Consider the following 11,844-nt stretch of genomic DNA (forward strand, 5'->3'; position numbering starts at 1 on the left):
CAAAGTCCAGACCACAGACAGCAGAAGCCTGCTGCTGGGTACTCACATTAGAGAGCTTTCACATCAGTAGAATCACCAGACATAGAAGGAAACCTGTTAACATAAGGAGAAACAAGTTACTGAAGGGGTTCGGTGCAGATACAGACAGTGCAATAGCAGATGTTCCTCTAGGGCATCCAGAAGCCACAATCCCTACACAAGAAGGGAGACAGCTGTGTCACTGGGAGGTGCATTGTATGGTTTAATTGGTCACTGCCATCTCTAGCTAGTCCATTAACTGCTGCAAGTAGACCATTTTGGAGCGGTTCGCTGAATCCATGTTACTTAGATAGCGTGGCAACAGACACTGGAGAAATACCTGCTGCTGTTCTAGATCACAGATAGGGCTCTGTTTTGGGGTTCTTTCATTTAGGGGGGTATTGTTAGCAAATTGAGTTCTGTGAACAAGTCCAAAAGTCGGGGGGGGGGGGGGAAGGGAGGCTTTCTCTTTGTGTATAGCGTTCTGAGTTATCTTTTTGTAATGTTCCCTAGTGCATTTTAACCAATTAATGAGCAACATACTGGTGTGCTTTAGAATCATACCCCCATAACCATTGTGTAGACGAGCCTTTAATGTTCTCAACGGTTTACTGGATAAACACTGATTTCAACTTTCATATCAGCCTTTTTTATCGGGCTTATGAGTTAAAATAAAAAATCAGAAGAACTAATCATAGATGAGTTTGGTGTTTTACAAGACAGAAATTCCCTGTCCTAAATGATTTATAGACTAGAGCAAGTGGCAATGATGCCAGCACAGGGAGGGACTGGCTGAGGGAATGGCCAATATGGTTCTCTGTTCTCTTAGGCTATGTCTACACTGGCGGGTTCTTGCACAAGAACATCTTACGCAAGGGTTCTTGTGCAAGGACTCTTGCGCAAGAACACATCCACACTGCCATGTGCTTTTTCGCAAGAGCATTCACGGCAGTGTGGACACTGTCTTGCGCAAGAAAGCTCTGATGGCCATTTTAGCCATAGGGATTTCTCGCGCAAGAAACCCCTGCTGCCGCGTGTCCACACTGTCCTCTTGCACAAGAGCTCTTGCACAAGAGGGCTTACACTTGTTAGAAAAGAGCGTAGCTCTTGCACAAGAAGACTTGTCTTCCGACACCATACTGTAAATCTTCTTGCGCGAGAGCGGGTGGGCAGTGTGGACACTCCGCAGGTTCTTGTGCAAGAATGGCCGTTATTGCGCAAGAACCTGCCAGTGTAGACCTAGCCTCTGGGCATGTCTACACAGCAGCATTATTTCGGAATACCTGACGTTATTCCAAAATAACATAGCGTACATCTACAGTATAAGCCTAATGTTGAGCTGCAGGACTTCTTACTCTGACTCCTGTAACCCTCATTTCACGAGAAGTAAGGGAAGTGAAAGGAAGAGTGTTCTTCCTTCAACTTCCTGCTATGTAGACAGTGCCAAAAGCTGAATTAAGCTATTTTGGCTTATGCTATGCAATTGACATAGCCAAAGTTGCGTAGCTTTATATGACTTTAGCCCTAGGGCACGTCTACACTGGGAAGTTATAGAAATAACTCCCCTTATTTCGAAATAACAAGGAAAGCATCCACACTACCAAGCCTGTTATTTCAAAATAATGAGCTTGTTATTTCAAATAATAACTCCAGCTTGTGAAGAGGAACAGGCTTATTTTGAAATAGTTATTTTGGGAGTTATTATTTCAAAATAATTTATTTTGAAATAACCTGGTAGTGTAGACATAGCCCAAGAATGTCAATGCACGGGTATAGAGAGGAACGAAGGCTGTTTGGTTTCACTTTTTGTATAAATGAGGCAGCTTATGCTAGTGTTGTTCTATAATGCCCTGACTTACCTACTGTGGGGATAGGTATGTCCTACTGATCCTAAATCAAATTCCACAGGCCAGATGCTCAAAAAGATTCTGATGCCTTATTCCCCTTGATTTCACTAGGCTTTAGGAATCTAAATCCTTTGAGAATATCAGCCTACCTGTCTGGATTCTGTATCCTGCCTCACAGTGGTATCTGAGCACCCCACAGACATTCCTGGATTTATCCTTTCAGCCCCCTGAAGCAGGGGGCTCCAAGGGGCTCTCCCCCTCCCTTCTCCCCAGGCGGGGAGGGAGGGAGGGAAGGAGGAGGAGCTCAAGAGAGAAGGCAGTGGCAGCGCTCTTTCCATACTCACTCCAAGCCTGTCACAGGCTGGGTGGCTGTATAGGGGGGCTAGTCTTCAGCCTCACTGGCACCAGTTACAGCTGCCTCCCTGGTACAGAGAATGTCCAGAGCCCCAAAGGTATTTAGGCACCTAAACCCTACTGATGTCAATGGGAGTTAGGCACCAAATACCTTTGAGGATGCAAGAATGGCTCGGGCCAGCCCTGGTCACTAGGTGGGCGTACATAAATGCCCCGGCAAGTGCCGCGTTGGGGACCACTGAGTTAAAAGCAAGACACTGTTGCAAAAAAAGCAAACATGATTCTGGGATGCACTGACAGGAGTGTTATGAGCAAGGCATGAGAAGTCATTCTTCTGCTCTACTCTGCACTGATTAGGCTTCAACTGAAGTCTTGTGTCCCATTCTGGGCATCACATTTCAGGAAAGATGTGGAGAAACTGGAGAAGGTCCACAGAAGAGCAACAAAAATTATTAACGATCAAGAAAACACGTCCTATGGGGGAAGACTGAAAGAACTGAGTTTGTTTAGTTTGGAAAAGAGAAGACTGAGAGGGGACATGATTGCAGTTTTCAAGTATCTAAAAGGATATCACAAGGAGAAGGGAGAAACATTATTCTCCTTGGCCTCTGAGGATAGGGCAAGAAGCAATGGGCTTAAACTGCAGCAAGGAAGGTATAGGTTGGACATTAGGAAAAATTTCCTGTCAAGGTGGTTAAACACTGGAATAAATTGCCTAGGGAGGTTGTAGAATCTCCATCACTGGAGATATTTAAGAGCAGGTTAGATAAATGTCTATCAGGTGTGTAGATCAGGGGTCGGCAACCCTCGGCACACATGACACGAGGAGCATGTGAGCTGATTTTGAGTGGCATGCGTAGCCTAACCTACTGCCGGCGCCCTTCCTCTTCCCTGCCAGCAGGTTAGGTTGCGTGCACAATGGCTCTGCATTTGGAGGCACTCCCGAGCCAGATGCAGTGCGTGCAGCCTAATCTGCTGCCGGGGAAAGGGGAGGGTGCTGGCAGCAGGTTAGGCTGCACGCACAGTGGCTCTGTGCTGGGAGGCACCGCTGAGCTGGCTGCACTGTGCGCTGCTGCTAGCAAATCCCTGCCACCTCCTGCACCACCCCTGCGCTCTGCACGGCCCTCTCCGTCCCCCTGTGGGACTGCCTCTGCCATGCAGGGCCCCAGGTCCGGCCTCCTCCTTCAGCCCGCCGCTGCCGGGGGGACCGCCGCACCTTGGGGCTGCTGGAGAGCGGAGCGGGCAGCATGAAGCTGAGCGGCTCACAGCTACCTGAGCTGCCGCAGCCCGAGTGGGGCCTCTGCCCGTGCCGGGGGACACGTTGGCCCACACCAGCCACATGGCCGAGGCTCTGGAGGCCTACAGTGCCGCCGCCCGGCTGGCCCACCTGCAGTCCAAGGGGCTGCGGGAGCTGGCCAAGAGCCTGGAGCTCAGCCTGTGCCAGAAAGCGCTGCGCCTGCTGCCCTGGCCCGCCGGCAGCCCCGAGGGACCAGGCGAGGTGCTGGGTGACCCCTGCTTGGCTGCCCCCTGTGTCAGTGGCTGCTGGGCAAGCTAGTGATCCTGCACTGCGGCCACACTCACTGCCATGCCGTGCCTGCCTGCCAACCGGAGCGAAAATAAGTGAGTGCCCCCCCACCTCCTCATGCTCAGACCCCCACTCCCTCACTCATTCCCCCCCACCCCCGGCCAGAAAATCTGTCTGCTCCTGCCCTATGGCCAGACAGCCTGCCCTCAGCCCTCTCCTTCCCTGTCCCTTGCTTCTGCCTTCTTCCCCTGGCCAGATACCCTACTCCCAGCTTATTTCTGCACCCTAGCTCCCACCGAGACCTCTCGCCCTCACCACTCCTACACTCCACCTCCTGCCCATCCCTACCCCACTTGCTGGCAGCCCTGTCCCACACACTGAACCCCACATTTTTGTCCCCACCCTAGAGCCTAAGGGGGTCCACAAAATCCACTGGAACCCCAGAAAAGTAATTCTGGCTTGTGGGAAGCCCCAAACCTCAGTACTCCCGGTCTCTTCCCCTCACCCCATGGGCGGGAGCACCAGAGAAGTGAGGTGTCTCATTTGGGGACCACATCAGTGAGAGTTGGTGGGGTTTTGGAGGAGGTTTTTTGCTTCTCACTTGTGTGGTCCCCAACTGATTTTTTTCTGTGGGTCAATGACCTCTGACCCAAAAAGGATTCCTCACCCCTGCCATAAATAAAGAAAACATTGAAACCTTTAGTGTTGGACATAATATTTTACTTTATTTAAAATGAAGTTTGATAAACTAACATGAGAAAGTTAAAACACTTAATCTGCTTCATAATTTAAATTAAACCATTCTCCCCGGCTGCAGCTGGTTCAGAAAATAAGGTAATTGTACCCAGCCTGCCCTTGCCTCCCCTATCCCCTTCTTCCCCCAGCACACAGATCTGTGAATAAGTTAAATCTTGGTACGCCATTTCTGAAAGGTTGCCGATCCCTTCATCTTCATTTATTTAGTAATGAAGCTGCTGTAAGTAGGACTATTATTGACTTTAAAAAGTATCACCAGCACTTGGACCCGTATGTAGAGGCAAATAAGTCAAATTTCAACATTCCACCTCTGAAAGGTTGCTGAACCCTGCTCTTGGTTTTTTTTCTTGGTGCTTGGTTCTGACATGAGGGCAGGGGACTGAACTTGATGACTTCCTGAGGTCCCTTCTAATTCTAGTGTTCTATGATTCTATAGGGAGGGGTCCTAGGAAGAAAGACAGGGTAGGTTAAGGTACAGAGCAGACAGCTCAATTCTTTTAGAGTCCTAGGGCTGTAGTAGAGAGTGGGCATGAGTTCCCTACTGTGATGTCACCTTATGAGTTGCCAGAGTCACTAGAGCCACCAACGAGGCATGAAGGGATTGATTGGCACCTAGGAGGGCTAAGTCACCCCGGTGACTCCATCACACTAGGAGCCAGTGATGGTTTTCCAGCTGAGAGAGAAACTGAGGCAGTGAAGCTGTTGTGAAGCTAGACTGGGTGAGTTTCTGCTACATCCCCACTCAGGTGGATGGGAGCAGTAGCTGTTAGTCTGGTACAAAACTGCTGCAGCTCTACTTATCTGAATATAATTATTCCTATTTTACATGCAGAAAGGGGTCCTGTTATCCATGTGGCTTATGGCCTGATCACTATTGGATGCAGAACATCACTGCAGTCATAAGAGTTTATTAAGTATACTAGTGTGCAATACAATGCTGAATACTAACCACTACATAAACTGTTTGCAATCTGTCTCTGCTTCCCAAGTAACCAGCACAGCCACTGGGTCATATCAATGGCACAATTCCTTTGTTTTCTTTAAATATCCCTCCTCCACAGGATTATGGGTTTCAGAGGTAGCCATGTTAGTCTGTTTCAGCAAAACCTTCATCACTCTACACAAGAGATCCACTGCTGGACACTACATCTACATCTACACTGCAAGGTTTTTGTGCAAAACCAAATGGTTTTGCGCAAAAACCTGTGGAGCGTCCACACCTAAAATGAGCATTTGCACAAGTGAATCAGCAGTTAAATGGCAGAACAGAGGGCTTTTGCCAGTGTAGGTAAACCTCCTTTTACGAAGCATAACTCCCTTTTACGCTACAGCTATTGCGCAAAAAGGCAAGTGTGGATGCTCCAGAGGAGTTTCTTGCGCAAGTGTTGGAGAGGTTTTAGCTGGGGGCTGTAGGTGATGGCCAGTGATGTTCTGTTGTGTAAGAAACCCCTATGGGAAAAGGCACAAGTGCTCTAATGGCCATTCTGTGAATGGCAATCAGAGCTTTCTTGCGCAGGAGCGTCCATGCAGTGTGGATGCTCTCTTGCGCAAAAGCACCTCGCTTTTGCGATGTGCTTTGAGGTGTGGACATGCTCTTTTGCAAAAAGTTTTTGCACAAAAACTCTTGCGCAAAAGGCTTCTTGAGCAAGAAGCACGTAGTGTAGATGTAGCCTACAAGTGCAAACAAGTGATGGTCACATAACCACCACCTTATACAGGAAACCTGCTGACCACTGACCACTTACCTGCATGCTTCCAGATTTCATCCAGAACACATCACACGTTCCATTGTCTACAGCCAAGCCCAAAAATACAGCCACATTTGCTCCAATCCCTCAGACAGACACAAATACCTACAGGATCTCTATCAAGCATTCCTAAAACTACACCTGGGGAAGTGAAGAAACAGATTGACAGAGCCAGGCAGGTACCCAGAAGTCACCTACTACAGGACAGACCCCACAAAGAAAGCAACAGAATGGCACTGGCCATCACCTACAGCCCCCAGCTAAAACCTCTCCAACACATTATCAAGGGCCTACACCCTATCCTAGATGACGAGCTCTTGCTCTCACAGATCTTGGGAGGCAGGCCAGTCCTCCCCTACACATAGCCTCCCAATCTGAAGCAAATACTCACCACCAACCACACCCCACAACAGATACATTAGCCTAGGAACTAATTCCTGCAACAAACCCCGTTACCAACTCTATCTAGATGTCCATACATCTATCCTTGTAACATCATAAGACTTACCCACATCAGCGATACCATCAAAGGCTCGTTCACCTGTGTGACGTAGTGGAGGGTACCTTGCTGGTTGCTATGCTGGACAGTGGGTTGTGAGTGACCTCCACTGGCTGCTGTCTGCAGCACGGCCCAGCAGGGCAGGGGATGAGTCATTATGCAAGGGGGCTTTGAACCTGTCTGACCAGTTATCTCCCAGGGAGCGGAACAATGGGAAGAAGGGGAGTGGAGCCCTGGCTGGGGGCAGGGCTGGAAGTGAGTTAGTTTGGTTTCTGGCTGCTATCATGGAGGAAGCAGCCTAGGCAACGGGCTGGTATTTAGGGGCCCAGGCTCCCCCACCTCAAGGGGGGCTGAGGCATCCTAGGCCTGCCCTGTAACCAGATTACATTTGTGCTGTGCTGTATCCTGGAGAAGCAATAAACTCCCTCTATTCTACTGGCTGGTGGAGCCCGTCCGTGCCATTACGGGGGTGCAGGAGTCGGGGAAACTCCGACGCGCCGCTACAACCTGCACACCTACTAATGTAATATGTGCCAGCAATGCCCCTCTGCCATGCATATTGAACATACCCGGACTGTCTCTATGCAACAGAATGAAAGGATACAAATCAGGCATAAAAAAATGGTAACATACAAAAAACAGTGGAAGAACATTTTAACCTCCCTGGACACACAGATACAGACTTGAAAGTAGCCATCCTCAAGCAAAAAAACTTCAAAACCAGGCTGCAACATAAAACTGCTGAGCTAGAATTCATATGCAAATTTGACACCATCAGAATGGGTCTGAATAGGGATTGGGAACAGCTCACTCATTACCATAAGTAATTTTCTACTTTAGGTGTTCTCACCATCTTATCCACATCCACCCTGATTGAATTAGCTCTGACATAAACAGCTATCTCTGTACCACTATCTGTTTCTTTTTCTTTCCCTTCATGCATCTGATGGCATTGTAACTTACAAAAGCTTATGCCATAATCAAATGTGTAGTCTTTAAGGTGCCACTGGACTCTGTTGTTTTTCCTGCTCCACGTCTCTCGGGAAGCCCACAAATAACGAGGAGAAATAGGATGATCAGCGTGTTCTGTGATCAAAGGTTATACAGTAATTTGTTCTGCCAGGAAAGAGAGAGATTAAACACAACATAAGAGCCATGTTGGGAACAGTCCTTCTGGGAATCCAGTCCCTCCTAGGGACTGATTCATAGGAAAAACAAACCCATTTATAGACCATTGGACCTTATCAATGAGCCATCAAGTTGCTGAAATACCCTTAATGGCCCTCATTTAGCATGTCTACATTAGTAAAACAGGTTTATACTTCATATTTCTAACTTCACATAAGATGCACATAAATAGATAAAATGCACACAAATAGAATACCACATTCAGCAGATTATATCTTTTCAAATGATACCTGTATTTTGCATAAAGCACTTTCCAGTTATGCATATTAATATTTGTAAGTATATTTCCTTAAAGCATATGGATAGCCCCAGGACATAAGACTCGGGAGTCATCTGCTCTCAGGGCAGATCTACACTATAAACCCTTTATCGTCAGAGCTGCACTGATGCAGCCATGCCACTGTAGCACTTTGATGAAGGTGCTTTAAGTCAACAGGAATAGCTATGTCCCTGGGAGAAGTTCACTGTCAGCACAGGGTGGGGTGGGGGGTTACGGTTGTTATAACTGAGTTGCTCAAGAGTGTGGATTTTTCACACCCCGGAGTGAGATTACACAGAAGCGTGTCCTGCAGACCTGGCCTCAGTCTTTGTGCTGAGTGGCCTGATCCCAGAAACACACCCTTTAACTGCACAACCTGTGCACTTCCAGAGTGTCCCGTTCGCCTCTCTTCAGCACCTCCATCTCAGCACTTTGCTCTCGGCTGTCTGCCATTCTGTAACCCTTCACCCCACTGATGATGGAGTTTAGTGCTTCCATCTGAATTGAATCAGTCAGCCTCCCCGCGGGAGCCGCCGAGTGACACTAAGGACACCGTCGCTCTTTGATCATATCTGCACGTTTGCTAGTTCCCTGCCTTAGAGATTAAACTGCTCGTAGTCACTGTCAGCCTCAGGCCATCCATGAATAATAGGACCTTGCCATCAGACTGAAGGCATATTCTGATGCTTGCTTTCTGTACCATCCAAGTCAGTTTCTTTTGTTTCCACGATATTCTGTTCGGTGTCACCGCAGAGATTAAGTGGCAGCCTTCGCTTTTCCTGCAAAATCCTCCCAAAACACATGATATATTTGTAGAGGGTTAAGGCTTGAAGGATAAATGATTTCTGCCCCAACACACGAGAGCTGTCCTGCCTAGCTGACCATACCAGAAGAGCATTAGAGAAAATGGCAAGAGGATAAAACAGACAAGCACAGGAATAAACATGAGATCTTGGACTCTGGTGAAAAGCATTGCAGGTATCCTCAGAAGTGAGCTAGAATCAGCCAGTCAGGGCTCAGGTAGGCCCTATAAGAAGGGCTCCTGGAGGAGGGACACACACATTCTTGCTCCAGATCTGAAGGGAGAGGGACTTAGCTGTCTGCTAGTGAGGTACCATGGACAGAGCAGTGCTGGAGAAAGGCAGGGTGAGCCAGGGGAGCTCCAGCCTGAGTAGTCCCAGGCTGAGGCCCAGTGACAGGGTCCTGAGGGTACTAGGGCTACAGGGTGGCTGGCAGGGCAAGAAGTCCCCACCCCTGTGCCAATGAGGAGTGGCCATTTCAGACTGCAGCTTGACCCCGAGGCAGGGGCTAGATGATGACTGAGTAGGTCACTGAGGCAAGGTGTGTGTATAGGGCAGGGCTGGGCAAAATACGGCCCTTGGGCCAGATCCAGCCTGCAGAGCCACAGGATCCAGCCCGCAGACCACCCTGCCGGGACCCTCAGAGACGCAGCTGCAGCTGCGCGGTTTAAAGCACAGTCCATGTGACTCTCTGCAGGGAGGGGAAGGCTTCCTGCAATCTCCCCACCCCCAGCCCAATCCTCAGCTCCTATTGGCCAGAAACAACTGGCCAATAGGACCTGACCCCAGCCAATCTCTCAGCTCCTATTGGCTGGAAACCAGCCAATAGGAAGTGAGAGATTGGCCTGGGGGATGGGAGCAGCGCAAATCTCTTTCCCCTCCCTGGTCTGAGAGCCAGGTGGAGAGAGCAGCCTGCAGTTTCAAGCAGGGCTGCAGCAGGGAGCCCAGCCTGCCTGGGGGTGCTGCAGGGCTGGTGGCTCAAGTAAGTGCCTCCCAGCCAGAGCCTGCCTCTGGTACCCTAGCCCCTCCCGCACCCCAACTCCCTCCCTCACGTCACCGTCCAAACCCTCTGCACCCTCCTGCCTCAGGTCACAACTCCCTCCCAGACTTTGTATCCCTTCCTACACCCCTCCCCACAGCCAGAATCCTTTCCTGCTCCCAAACACCCTCCCAGACCCAGCACCCCATTCCCTTTCCCCAAGTCACCACCCACACCCGCTGCAGCCTGCACCTCTTTTCCCCTTCTTCCAGGCCACAGCTCTCTCACAGACTCTGCACTATCTCCTAGTGCCCCTCCCCTAGGCCAGAATCCTCTCCTGCACCCATATCCCCTCCCCAAGCCTACACCCCAATCCCCTGACACAGGTCACAACCCCTCCTTTGCCCAAACTCCCTCTCAGACCTCACACGTCCTGCATCCCAGTCCCTGTGCGCCCTCCTAGAACACGCCCCCCCCTCCACAGAAAAGTGTGGCCCTTGATCACTTTCCAAAATATTGGAGTGGTCCCCTGCCAAAAATTATTGCCCACCCCCAGTACAGGGGATTTGGGTTCTTGTGGAGGAGAACCCCAGAGTGTGGGGGCACTGCCATGGGGCAGTAGTCTGAGAAAAGGACATTGCGGTCTGGGAAGGACACGGGCCCTGATACAAGGCTGTGGAGAAAGAACAAGTAACAGCAGCTGGAAGAGGGCTCTCCAGAGGCTTGTTTGAGCTAATTCCCAGTGACCAGCAGGAGCCACGGCAGTGAGTCACGACAGCGCTACACAGTCCATTAGCCAAGAAGAAAGTAACTTGTAACTCATGCCATAAAGTTAAACTGACCTAGGGTAAAAAGCTCTTTGGAAAGCAGGGAGCAGCTGGAGCACAAACTGCAGGGAGCCATCATTCCCTAACCCTGGGGATGGATGAAATGAGCTACAGGGTCTATTCTGTCTCTAATTTCTGAGACCGAGAAGCTCAACAGCAAATTGAGTGTCTTGTGGCATCATCAGAAGCATCCTGCAGATGCTCCCTAGTCCCTTCTAGAGATCTAACCAGCTAACATAAAAGGGAAAGTACATTTAAGAAAAACCTGCACATTGGATTTTATCAAGCTATGTTACCGTGAGTTCTGTGGCAACTGCCTGAAGCAACACAGCCCCTTACCAACAGCACTGTCTGTCTCTCCACTGTCAGCATGGATTGCTCTTGTGCATCTGAAATCTTCTGTCGTGTATGTTTTGGTTACTTAGTTGATGATAGAGATAGTGGAGAGGAAAATGTCATGTGCCTCTATTTTCCATATTAAAGGTAAACAAAAAAAATAGAGGTGCCTTGACTGAATTTGCTTAGCCAAAGCTGATCTGTGAGGGTATGTCTACACTACCCTCCTAGTTCGAACTAGGAGGGTAATGTAGGCATACCGCACTTGCAAATGAAGCCCGGGATTTGAATTTCTCGGGCTTCATTTGCATAAGCCGGGCGCCGCCATTTTTAAATCCTGGCTCGTTCGAACCCCATGCCGCGTGTAGCCGCGCGGCACGGGGTTCGAACGAGCCGGGATTTAAAAATGGCGGCGCCCGGCTTATGCAAATGAAGCCCGGGAAATTCAAATCCCGGGCTTCATTTGCAAGTGCGGTATGCCTACATTACCCTCCTAGTTCGAATTAGGAGGGTAGTGTAGACATACCCTCAGATCTAGTTTCCTTCAGGAGTAGACATGGGTGGCTGCAGATCTATTTCTTGTAGTTACTGTCAGATTTCTGATGGGTTTTCCTCCTAAGACAACTGAAAGAGTGGTAGGGCTTCACTGGTGTTTTTTAAATGATGGAAGATTAGGTTCAGCTGCTGTAGACTAATCCAGCCCTGTTC

This window comes from Pelodiscus sinensis, chromosome 7 (assembly GCF_049634645.1).
Source record: "Pelodiscus sinensis isolate JC-2024 chromosome 7, ASM4963464v1, whole genome shotgun sequence".
NCBI classification, from domain to species: domain Eukaryota; kingdom Metazoa; phylum Chordata; order Testudines; family Trionychidae; genus Pelodiscus; species Pelodiscus sinensis.